The sequence below is a fragment of the Glycine soja genome, chromosome 5 (genome assembly GCF_004193775.1).
Source record: "Glycine soja cultivar W05 chromosome 5, ASM419377v2, whole genome shotgun sequence".
Taxonomy (NCBI): domain Eukaryota; kingdom Viridiplantae; phylum Streptophyta; class Magnoliopsida; order Fabales; family Fabaceae; genus Glycine; species Glycine soja.
In genome coordinates this window covers 5,642,441-5,655,740 of record NC_041006.1, presented here as the reverse complement: position 1 = coordinate 5,655,740, position 13,300 = coordinate 5,642,441, and the positions used below count along the sequence as shown (strand labels likewise).

General features: G+C 33.4%; 1 pseudogene; it reads right to left on the bottom strand.

Annotated features, from left to right (window-relative positions):
* Positions 1-241: 241 nt before the first annotated feature.
* On the bottom strand, positions 242-3,539 carry LOC114413827 (annotated as a pseudogene).
* Positions 3,540-13,300: the final 9,761 nt, after the last annotated feature.

Here is a 13,300-nt window from a genome sequence, read left to right as displayed (position 1 = left end):
GTGTATAGAAGAAAAAATTAGGACAAAAGATGACCAAGAAGAATTGGGAAGGCCATAAATTACAGATTCGTTCGGGTAAATTGCTCTGAAATTGAATTGATGAGATTTGTTATAATATATGATCAGAATGCAGAATACACTCAGCACAAAATAAGAGTGTAGAATAGAGAGCATATTCATGCAGAAACTGAAGAGGAATAACTTTTTTCCTTTATGCCAGTTTCCTACACCGAGAAACTTATTAACATTTGCAAGGATGATAGAAAGCTAAATTCACAAGTCGCAAATCAGAAAGAGATGATGTGGCAATAGCAGGAGGTGTTGGAGTGTGAGACTCATCATCAGTCCAATTGGTCTCTCCCCAATGCTTCAACATGTTTTCCCATGAGCACAAATTGTCTATGCATTTCTTCAACCTCGTATCTTTAACTTTAATTTGCCAATGCCCACTTGTGTAATTAGCAACTTCAGCTTGCCTACGATCCCATTCCAATTGTGCCTTTTGCTTTGACTTCAACATGCAAAACTGTTGCAAAAGCTCAGGCATTACATCATGCACCTTCCACCACCTTTCATGAGCAACATCACTTGGAAACTCGTGAAAGACATCACAGTTCCAGTTACAATCATAGTCCCGGAAGCACAGCCATGGCTTCATTCCAAGATAGTGAAGCACATAGAGAATTGGAGGGTCAGCACCAAATAACAAAGTCTTCATTTGTTTCTTCTCTTCCTCATCACCAACCCAAAAATGCTTTAGAAAGTTCATGTGTCTTGGTATCCTATGCCACCATGTGAATATTTCATTTAAGTATCCCTGGTCCCCTCCATTGTAGGACTCAAACTCATTAATATGATCCATTAGGAGCTTGAATGTGCAATTTGATAGCTCAACAACCATGACTCCTGAGTTGAATAGAGTGCCATTATTTCTAGTTGCAGTGATTTCTGGCATTCCAAATAGGAAATCTATATTTCTTAGGATGAGCAAATCTGCATCAATGAATATTATCTTGTCATAATCTGTAAGCTGCCACAAACGGAACTTGTTGTAGTTCCATTCATTGTAAGCGTCTTTTTCTGATCCTTTGAATTGTCCTGATTATCCACCATGCTGCTTCTAAACCACTTTTGTGGTACTCACTTATTGTCTCATCAACAAGTATAACTAGGTCTCGAGTTGAACCAGACATGTGGATGCTTTGTTCGGCAGCAATAGCTCCACAAACATAAACGTGAGCTGAATGGAGAATTGTTGCATATGCTTCTCTACGAACATTTCCCACGTAACTCAGTTCTGCTTGCAGTTAATTTAACTTTCACGTGTCATATATATATATGATAAAACAAATATAATGAAGTGTGGACAATATGATAATGTTCTACTACTTATGGATGAGAACATAAAAAGTTAAATAAAGTAGAAAAAAGTAATTTTTCTTGGTTGTGTAAATATTGAGTTTCAAGTTTTAACAGCTTTGCTTCTAAAGAGAATATTATCATTTTGTAGATTTGATTTGATCAATTATTAAGTTAAAAATCATTATTATTGTGCAATGGGAAATTGGTCCAGAAGTATGTGTTACTTAAAAACAAGTCATCCATTGCTGGTAAAAGCATTAACTTTATACAAGTTCCCACATTATATGCTCTTGAAAGTACTGTGATGTTGTCATGTTATGTCTATGTAATGTTCCCACATTATTTGCTTGTGAAAGTACTGTAATGATATCATGCTATGTCTATTCGTGTGTTTTAAAAAAATAAAGTAGAACTAACCTTTGCCCCTCAAAGGAAATGCAAGTTCACAAGATCCTAGTGGAAGGTGGAGTTTTTCTCCCAAAAACATTCCCTTCACATGTCCCACAAGTTCTTTGCAGGTAAACAAATTAGGTATTGGAAAGAAGTTGGTAACAAAAAGCACATACAAGGGATAATTTCCTTTGAAAGAAGTTGTAAGCCTAGCTACTGCTAGCTGCAAGTGCAACCTAGCAACATCTCTAGACCAATTCCCCCCATTTGCATGAGGAAGCTTCACAGCTATGAGATTGAGCCTTATTCCAGTAGATCTAAGACTTGGAAGAGAAGGACAAACGGGGACTTCGGTTTCCTCTTCCTCATCAATCCATTCCGGGTATTGGGATTCCCATGTCATATTTTTTGCAGCATACTCCAGCTCCAGAACAACATGTGTGACATTAGGAATAAGCTGTTCCCAATGGTCTAGTTCAGTATTGTTGAAGTTTAGAAGGCCAACCCCTTGAAACTCTTTTTTCCCTGTCAGTTTCGCAGTAATTTGCAATATATCACCCCAGTTAATATCTACATTCGATATATAACCACGATCTAAACCACCCCATACCCACCTGTTCACAAAATTTTGCCTGCATGATATAAATTTGACACGATGAGTTGATTCTATTCTTAACTCCATTTTTACTATATACTTACTGAACATTTTGGTTTCACCTTTGGAAATCAAATTTACTAGGCGAGCATGATCATTCCAGTAAAGAAATGGGAAAATTACTGATATAGACTAGTAATTTGACACAAATTCCACACTATAATGAGAAATTTACTTTGTCTTCCAAAATTTATGGATGAAGAATGCAAAATAATCACTCTCTGTCATCTGTGTCCAATCCATTAGTGTGAATCATTTTGTTGTTATTTCACAAAAATCCAATACTTTACAAGTTCCTTAATTCCTAAAATAAAGTTAACTATAACAAGGTTACATTCGTGGATTGCGAATTTGGGAAGAAAAAAAAAAGATATGGTTGGTAGTATGAACATAATTTTTTATTTTTTGAACAGCTGAACATGATTAAATGTAGCATATGCTTACCTGGAGCTAGAGCTTGATAAATATGGTTATTGTTGTAAACCTTTGGAGAATACAGGAGTGTTACATGAGTGCCGCAAATGGTCATCAATAGGACAAAAGGTTTTAAGAAAGAAAAGTTGCATCTTGAGCTTCTATCTTGGACGGATAACTGGATAGGCTTCTCATTCTCAACATCTTTTGCATTACTTTTTGGTAATCTTCGTCTGAATAAATCTACACTGTACCACGTAGTTATTGAAGATCAAAATAATAGAAGTAAGCAAAAGAAATGAAGGAAGAATTTTTTTAGAAATAATTGCACATAAGAGATTTAGTTAAACTCTACGGAGCCTGCAAAGTAATGGGAGCAATTTTGAAGGCATTGGTGTTTTTGAATTGTGAGAAATAAAGATGTCATGTAATTATCAATGACATGAGCAAGGCCGAATGCAGCCCAATGGATAACAGATCCAGTAAAGGGTGTTGCTAGGTGCACCCTGAAACATTGCTGGTGCACCCAACAATTAGGGTGAATTGACAAAATTATCCTTGGCTTTATTTTAAGTAAAAAAAAAAGGCGCACCAGCACCCACTTCTTCCATTTCCTCTTCTTCTTGTTTCGCCTTCTTCCGTTGGTGCCTCCCTCAAGCTCCTTCTTCCTCGCGCAGCTCCTTCTTCCGCCTCCTCTCGCAGCTCCTTCTTCCGCCATTTCCTTTGAGGTTAGTTCCCTTCGAGGTTAGCTCCTTCTTCCGCCATTTCCTTGGCTGTAGGGTAGACGACATTTTTGAGGTTCTGTTGAATATGAAAAGCCTTAACACATATGAAGGAACTTCTTTCGTATGTGTTACTAAGTGTTTAACGTGAATACGGAAGAAGTTCTTTCGTAAGACTCATGCGGAAGAAGTTCTTTCGTATGAACATTTGATTTTTTTAATTAATTTAATTTATTTTTAAAAAATTTAATTGTATTTGTTTGATTTGTATTAAAAATAGGTATGTTTTGTTTTTTAATGAAAAAAATATGTATCATTGCATGGTGTATGAATTAAATTTTGATGTTTAATATATTTCTATGAAAATAGTATATATTTGGTAACATTTATGTTATTGATGTTTAATATATTTGCGTCAAAATAGAAATTAGGGTTAGTGGCTAGGGTTTAGTTAAGGGCCTAGGACTAACTGTGTGGTTAGGGCATAGGGGGTACATAAGTGTTTATGTTAGGGGTAGGATTGAGGCGTAGGGGTTAGTTGAGATGTTAGGGATTAATATATTTGATGGTATGTAGTTAGGGTTGGGTGTTAGGGTTTAGTTTAGCAGTTAGGGGTGGCATCAGGGTTTGGTGTGGGGCTTAGGGTTTAATATATGTTGGTAGGTAGTTTTAGAAATGGTAGATATTTAAAGGGGTAGGGTTGGTGGTTAGGGTTTATTCTAGTGCCAATGGTTGAGGTTGGGGTTAGGGTTAGGGTTGAGGGTTTATTAAAAAGTGGTTATGGTTAAGCTAATGGTTTAGTTTAGTCGTTAGGGTTTAATATTTATGTTGGTATGTTATTGAGTGTTTGAGAAATGGTAGATATGTATGGGTAGGGTTAGTGGTCAGGGTTTATTATAGTGGCTAGGGTTGAGCTTTGGGCTTATCTTAGTTGTTAGGTTGTATTTTATTTGTTAGGGTTTAGGTGTAAGGTTAGGTATATATATATATATATATATATATATATATATATATATATATATATATATATATATATATGGTGGTTAGGGTTAGTTTTAGAAATGGTAGATATGTATTGGTTTGGGTTGAGGTTTGGGTTTAATTTAGTTGGTTGGGATTTATTTAGTTGATAGGGTTGGGCTTAGGGTTAGTTTAGTGATTAGGATTTAGGTTAGGGATTAGATGCACCTTTAGTGTTTCATCGGTTTATAAATATATGAATATTGAATTTGACCTAAAAAACTATGTGTTCATCATGAATTACATATCATGGTTAGAACCAAAGGTTTAGGGCGTGCATTAGGTAGGGGTATAGGCAGAGGCTTGGTTAGAGAGGATGAGCATCATGCAGGTGATGTTCCCCGGTGGCGTAGGCCTACCGCATTTGCCCGTAGGCAAAGGGTACATGTTGCAGTTGCTGAGGATGTTCCTCATGTGACTGAGAATGTTCCTCATATGACTGAGGATGCACCTTAGATGACCAATGATAACTGCTAAATATGAGTTATTCTGATAATAAAAATATATTGAAAATATATTTAAAAATGTTTATTTAGCAGTTATGAAAAAAAAGAGATTAAAAGATCGAGAAAATATCCAAAATATCAAGAAGTCTCAGGAAGATGTGATTAAAAACAAAACAAATCCAAAAGATATAAAAAATATCAAAAAGAAAGATTTCTAGCATCAGGCACAAGTCCACTACAACTATAAAAAGGGAGTCAAGCCAAGCAGAAAAAAGACACCACTACAGAATCCCCTTTAGGGGAAATTATTTTCTCTCTTTCTTTCTTTCACCCCTCTCATTCCATCCCTTTCTTTAACACCATCTCATTGTAAAGCCCTCAATGGTCATGAGTGACTAAACCCCTAGTTAGAGCCTGACAGGCCTAAAAGCCAAAATATGTATTGTACACTTCATATTTATCAATGCAAACAAATTTTTGCTTTCCTATTATCATTTCTTACTTTTAATTTCATGCATTATTCATCTTTGCATCATCTTTGAGGGTTAGGTACTCGAGAGAGGGTAATCCTTAATAGAAAACAAGGAAGGTTTTGCATGCATATGTTTTCGGAATTAGTCGCTCGAGAGAGAGGATAATTTCTGATTAAAAGGAAGGGATATCTTGATAAAATCCTTGCTAGACATAGAGTGATTGCATCATGCTCATGCATCAAAGCAAACATCTAGAATTAGAACTTCATGCATTTCATCTATTAAGTCTTTGCAAAGACATTTGGGAGATAGATAAAAGAGATAGACTTGTCATTGTGAGACATCAGAGGCAAGTATTTTAATAGTTGTGGGTAGGAAAAATTCACCAAATTGATAGAGAAAAACCTAAAATCATATATCCTAAGCAGACAAGGCAAGCTAGGTCTCAACATTATCAAATTCTGATTTTATTTTATTTTTATCTTCTATTTTTATCTTTTACTTTTCTTATCTTATCTTTTATCTTCTATTTTCTTTTATCTTTATCATATCTTAATTTAAATATTTTATCTTCTCTATCTTATATTTTTATCTTTAAATCTTTTATCTTTTCTTTTAAATCTTTATCTTATCTAATATATTTCTTTATCTTTATTTTAAATTCTTTATCTATTGTTTTTAATTTGGATTTGCATTAATCTAAGTACAAACAAAGTCTCTATGGATTCGACACTCAAATTTCCGAGTACTTTACTAATTGTGACAAATTTGGTACACTTGCCAACGAGTTAACAAATTTTTCCACCAAGGACGTAGTTGTGGCTGTTGCAAAGGGCTTGGCTGGTAATGGTGCTGAGGGGTCACCTGCTAATGATGCTGAGGGATTCCCTGGTGGGCTCAAATTGTTTCCAATAGTTAGACTGTATTAAGCCCTTCAGCACATCATCATTAGTTTTTAGCTCAATAATTTCAAACTTGATAATTTTGTCTGAATACTCAAAGTGACCTGGTTGTCGAAAAAATAATCGTCTTACCGTTTGTGATTCATGAATTCCATGAGGAGGAATCCCTTGAGGTGCAACTTGCTTTATCAAATCCTTTAGTTCATCGATGGTACATCCTGAAGGAATGTCAAATTTTTTTGGATTTTTTCCTGTGAAGGCATAACCTACAAAGTTGTTTTGGCGTGGCATGTTCCACCTCCCATTGTAATATAGAAGCGCCTCATGAGTAGGGGTCATAGTGCCTTCAAGTAAGTTTAATATTCCATATGGATCTGGTGTTCTACTAATGGTGCATAATAACTCAATTTGACCAACACACAAAAATTTATGATTACACATTAACATTGTATTGACATCGTCATCATTTTTCAATTGCGTACATTGAAAACGAATTTGGTTACCTGTATCTGTGAATGACTGCTGGTAGTAAATTTCATCCAAGAATTGTTTGTCATTTAGCTTAAGGGTATTATGTATTATGGTTTTTAGCGTTGCAAAATTACAAGTGTTTGGTACTCGAATGGGTACTAGAGTGGAAGTATGAAAGTAAACACCACTATCGTTATGAATAATCAATCCATTTGGAAAAATGAAACCCAAACTTGAGTTCACAATTGTCTGACTGCTAGTTTCTCCTAAAAATGTCATACTCTCTTATAAGAATTATGAGAGAATGTTTGATTTTTTAGCGTGTTTCCCTGTCTCATATATATAGATGGTTTTCACCCACGTTGCTTCACTTTAAAAAAAAAACGCGTGCAAATATTTCGTGTTTGTGTTTCCAACTAAACCAATGTGATGTCATGTCAAGCTGTCAATGTGTTGTCAAGTCAGTCAATGTCGTGTCACGCTCAAACTTTAATTCGCATGTGTTTGACTATGTGTTGTCAATTCTGACAAGGATGTATCGCATAATGAATAAAATTATATAAACAAGTGTCATAGTCCATAACAACCATGCATGTTCAGTCTTCATTTAAGTCGACATACTCTCCTTTGAACACCATGGAGCTACTGTACTGCTGCATTCTACTAATATATGGAGTTGCCCACTGCTTTGCCTGAGGATGATAATTCCTAGACCACAACAATGCTAGAGGCGGTAAAGGACAATGGTCTTTCAAATAAACCTGTTGTACGTGAACAAACATTATTAACTCAAATGAACACAAATGATTGCATAAATCTAAAAATCAGACTAACTATGTTTAATGTACCTGAACAAAATGATTTTCAAACATGTGACCGACACATATCATGCGGTGCACAGAACAATCTCGTGGTGGTTGACCTCTAAGAGGAAAAAATGTCATGCTTTGTTGTCAGGACAACGATACAAGGATTACATTATACCTTGATGTAATGACATATCCCATCTCCATTATATCCATCCACTTGTCCATACTAACCTGAATCAAACAAACATACACATGTAAGTTATTTAAAGTTTGTTCTTAAAAAATAATTACCTAAACAATATACCATGGAAAACTCATCAACAAGTAGGGACATCCTTAATTCTTCAAATCTCTTTGTGCCACCGAAGAGCTTGATGTAGTCATCCGACCATTTGCCAAGTTCTTTCATCAATTCGTTGCACACCAATGACCAAAAATATTCGCCCATACCTAATAAATTGGCAATGGACCGATATCCACAATTACTGTCCTCTTTCACATCTAGAATGTCGTCAATGAAACCCTGTATAAATGGATCAAATTGATCCAACATCAGGATGATCCTTGTTGGTTTCAGTGGCTTCAGCAGGTCAGGAAAAGATGATGCACTACGTTTCACTGAAGAGTTGTTGCTCTGAACAAAATGAAAAGCATCAACATACTCCCAATAAGATGGATCACACTTTGTGGATCTTTGACTTCTGTTCATCGGTTTCTTCAGTGCACCTTTAGTGTGGACCTTTGACGGAGGAGGACACATAGAGTTTTGATCAGGGTATACAAATTCTCAAAGTTTACTCTTGAAAGTAACTTTACCATAAACATCAAGTTCTTCAAATCTTTTACATATGGTCACGATCTCTTCCTTGATGGTGACTTCGGCCTCACATAACCCTTAGTCTGAAAAACTAAGTCTCCTCCAAAACATATGGATTGAATCCAGTGGGATGCTGCCAGTTGCATACCTAGATAGCTCATATGCTCACGGAAGACCATGCGTGACTCTCATCGCACAATAACAAGAAGAGAAATTGTTGCCAACATAACGTACACACTCAAACTCAGTAGCAATCTCATTTAAAGCGTACCTTGAAACCATTCTAAGAAGCCTCTTGTATAAGGTTTTTTTAAATACATGTCTAACCACATGTGTACTTGTTTCAAATTATGCTTTAATTTCGGTGTGCTACAGCATGATCATGATGTTCATCGCATCCCAAACACTACACAGGTCTCCAAGGCTATTATGTAACACTCTTTTTAAAGCCCAATGAGCAGATTCAACACTACATTTGAAATACACAAAAAACAATAAACATATACAACAATTAAATTCCATGAATTAATAGACATTACTATAAAAAATGAAACATTTTAATACCTGTTTGTTGTTGTTTTGCCTAGGTGCATGACCTTATTCGTTTAGGCTGTAATAAATTTTTTCTTGTGTGGGATAACCCATGTTTCGTTAACATAGTCAACGAACATTGGCTAAGGTGAACAAGCCATTTCAAACTTCTGAAGGCTCGCAGGGAACTCCTTTTCAGAAGGACAATCAACCAAACAACCCTAGTTATCCACGACATACTCCCAAGCATTTTTTGATCGATTAAAGATTTGCATTTGGCCTTGACGTTCTTGTAGATGTGAAACCTGCACAATAAATTTATACACTCGGGGAATACAGTTTTCACTGCATTAATTAATGTTAGGTCTCTGTCAGTAACAATAACTACAAGGAGGCGATCACGTCTTAAAAATAGACCTCAAAACCGTTCCAAAGCCCACACAACATTATTAACACGTTCACCCTCCAAATATGCAAACCCAGCAGAGAATGTCATCCTCGTTGGTGTCACCCCAACAAAGTCAAGTAGTGGAAGCTTGTACCTATTTGTTTTGTAGGTATTGTCTATGAAAAACACCAAATGACATGCATTGCATAACTTCACTGCACCAGGGTGACACCAAAATAGATCATGTACAACAACTTCATCCTTCAATCTATGCCAATGAATATATTGATCACGTTCAAGAAGCTTCATTAGATATTGCATTTCAGTATCACTTCCTCTGATTGAAGAACGATATGCACTTCTTGCATTGTAAATTTGTTTGATTGTGGTGCAACCGTTGGCATTGTGCTCTTTCAACGTTAGTAGGATGTTTCTTGGTTTTACCATCGACTTTGTCATATCAGCAATAATATTCTTCTCATCCTTAGTTAATCGCCTAGTGTATGGATGTCCAACTAAAGACTTGACCAATTCATGATTGTGAATCCCCCAGATCAACTTCACCATCCAACCTTCCCCTCCATGCACTGGTTTCCCACGAAGCCTGAAGGGACAACCACATTTCATACTCCCAATGTCTCTTCTAACAAATTCTTTCTTCCTAGACTTATACTGATCGCTCCTTTCACAGCCAATTAACACAAATGAATTTCTTCTTCTACTACCAGTATGTGTGTCAAACCTCATAATGATTGCAACAAATTCGTTTTCATGAACAATCGATCGAGCTCATAGCAAAACATCATCTCAGGTACCAAAGACCTACAACACAACCCCGACATATCAATTTTTATACAAAACATACATTCAACCAAATGAATCAACCTATATGAACATCATTACCTGAGAAGTATTAAAAACATATGAACAATCAACATGCGGTTCATTCACACCTCATTCTTGTTCATTTTCATAATCCATATCAACTTCTTTAGACATTTTATTGTCATACGTCCATTGATCTTCGTCCATCTTAACGACAAATAAATAAATTATACATCATTAGCAAGTACATTCAAAATTTACAACTACATACGAATTACCATATTAGCAAAACTAAAAATAGACTAAATAATACATCACTAGCTTATCCTATCTTACTGAGACTACCTGTTCAAAAAGTTAACCTTTTGTTGCCTAATAATGTAAATGCTAGTCAAATAATAAGTTAATTAATCACTAAAAATAGAAGTAAAATAAATTAAACAAAAACAGATTAATAATTAGTAGCAAAAAAATATCTCAATATATATAGAACTAGTGAAGTCGAAAAGGAATCTATATATATGGATAAGCTTCTTGACTTTAGTAAGTGGATGATGCATTCCAAACGAGCTTGCGCCCTGGCAGACAATGCCTTTCGCTTTCCTCTCTCATTTTTTAATAGCTGGAATGCCAATGCAGATGATCAGTTTTATTACACAATTTGATCATCTTCAGTTTTAAGCTTTAATGCTCAATTAAGCTTCAACAAAAATGTACGTACTTTCTGACAAGTTTGGGTTATATAGAGAAATTGCATTTATGAACAAAGTTTGTACAAACAATTGTGCAACAAAAATAGAAATAAAAAGAGGAAGAAAAAAAAGAGCATCATGCTAAGAGATAAAAAAGACCAACGGGGATTTCTATCAAAAGGAGTTAGTCTTTGTAACATATGATAAATCAAGGGTTGGATATTTATTCGAAAACGTACTCACGTTTAATATCTGATAGTCTTTCGGTTTGATAGCCTTTAAAATAGAATTGTCTCTTACGATATCCAATAGGGAGAAAATAAGATAAAAAAAATTACTATTATTACAGTTTAATTATTATAAATTAATAATATAAAACAATTTATACTCTCATTTAATCACAAATCATTTTTTATAATTTTTAAGGTAATTATTATAAAATTTAATAAAAGTTATATAAATATAAAATTAATTTATATTATCGGTGCATGATCTTTTTACTCATATTATAAGAACCATTGTCATATACATCATATATATGTTCACTCATAATATTTCCTTGTCCATTTCGTGGATTCTTGATTAATTTATAGCCATGTGGGGGACGGAGCTTGGATTGGAGGAACACATAGAAGGGCATCAAGAACCACTCAAACCCTTCTATGTTGTAACTTTGAATTAGAAAATGTTACTTTCAACAACACATGCAATTTTGCAAAATCCACAAGATATTTTTATAGAATAATTGTTTTGCACTGGTTATAAGCGTGAAAGAAAAAGGACGTCTTGTTCAAATTGATTTTTAGGCAATTTAACATGGAATACAAAAATCATTCTATGGTGCTCATTTTTTGTATTGCCATATAAAACACTGTTGGTAAAATTTTTTAGTAAGAGAATATAGCTAGGAATCATGGTAATATACTATTCGTTTCGAATTATGAGGTTTAATATACTTTTTATTTAATTTAGTGATATTTCTCTTTTGATAACTAATTGATATATGTCTTTTAACTAAGAGATTTAGAGTTCGAATCTTAAGCTTAAGTATATAACAAATCATATTAAAAGAAAAATACTTATCTTATATATATATATTTTACTGAGATTAATCATAACTTATGATAATAAATACTCTGGACCATGAATATGAAAATATGAATATATTTTTTCATGTTTGTTAAAAGGTAATCAAACAAGATTCTGAGTATGTTTTATTTCTAAGAAAATGAGATTGTCATGGTCATTTCATTATGACCATTTTTTATATTAATTTGATTCCCATGAAAGGATGGAGGAATATGAATTCTCGTGTGCTGAGAATATAATTTATTGCATAACATATACTAATTTCTTTAATACAATTCATGATATAGTTTGTTGTTGATATAACATATAACAATTTTTTTAATACAAAAATGATATAATATATATTTCTAAAAAAATGAACCAAACATATATTTTAAATATTCTTAAAAATATAAAAAAAAAATTCTCAATAATTTTCTTGAAATATCTAGAAATGTCATTCTCATCAGCAATGTAACATAAATCTAATATGATTCAATAAACAAACATCTCATTATATTATATTATTATTTTAATGTTATTGTAGTAAGTTAATTTCACCAACCATCACGGAACTCATAAATTAGAATGAAATATACTAAAGACATGTGACTTTTTACTATTCTCAAATTTATTATAATAATAAATAATATTAAGTTATTGTTTATTTAATTTTATAATATTATATTATTCATTTACTAATAGTAAAAATATATGCATTTTTAGTTTTCTGCATAATATATTTTTTATGCATATATTAAGTCATTTTGTGTTCCAATAACCTTATTCTTGGTGTTAAAACATGAGATAGTGGGTTGAAATTTTAAATTGAATCTTTTTTTTTAATTTTTAAATCTCATTTTTTATATCACATCATCTCACACACATCAATAAAATTCATGTCACTTGACGACATTTGAAATTGGACAATGAATTAATTGTTAGATTAAATTTTATTAATTTTAAATGCATGAGAACTTGATTTTAATCGTTAAAATTGGAGACTAAAATCACTTATTCTATAAACTATAAGATCAAAATTCAAAAATAAAATTAAGCAAAAAAACGTGTATTGACGTAATTTATAATTTTCTTTATATATATATTTTTTATTTTATATGCTACTTTTTTTTGGTGGAGTTGTATGGTACTTACATATTACATCAGATTATCAAGAGGTTTTAAGGAATACTTGAATCCATAGAACTTGATTAACGCCCAATGGAATTTTATAGCGGTCACTAACAATTGATTTAATGACCTTCCTTAACCAAATCATTTTCTTCTTTATGGAACCTTCATTTTCTCTTTAGAT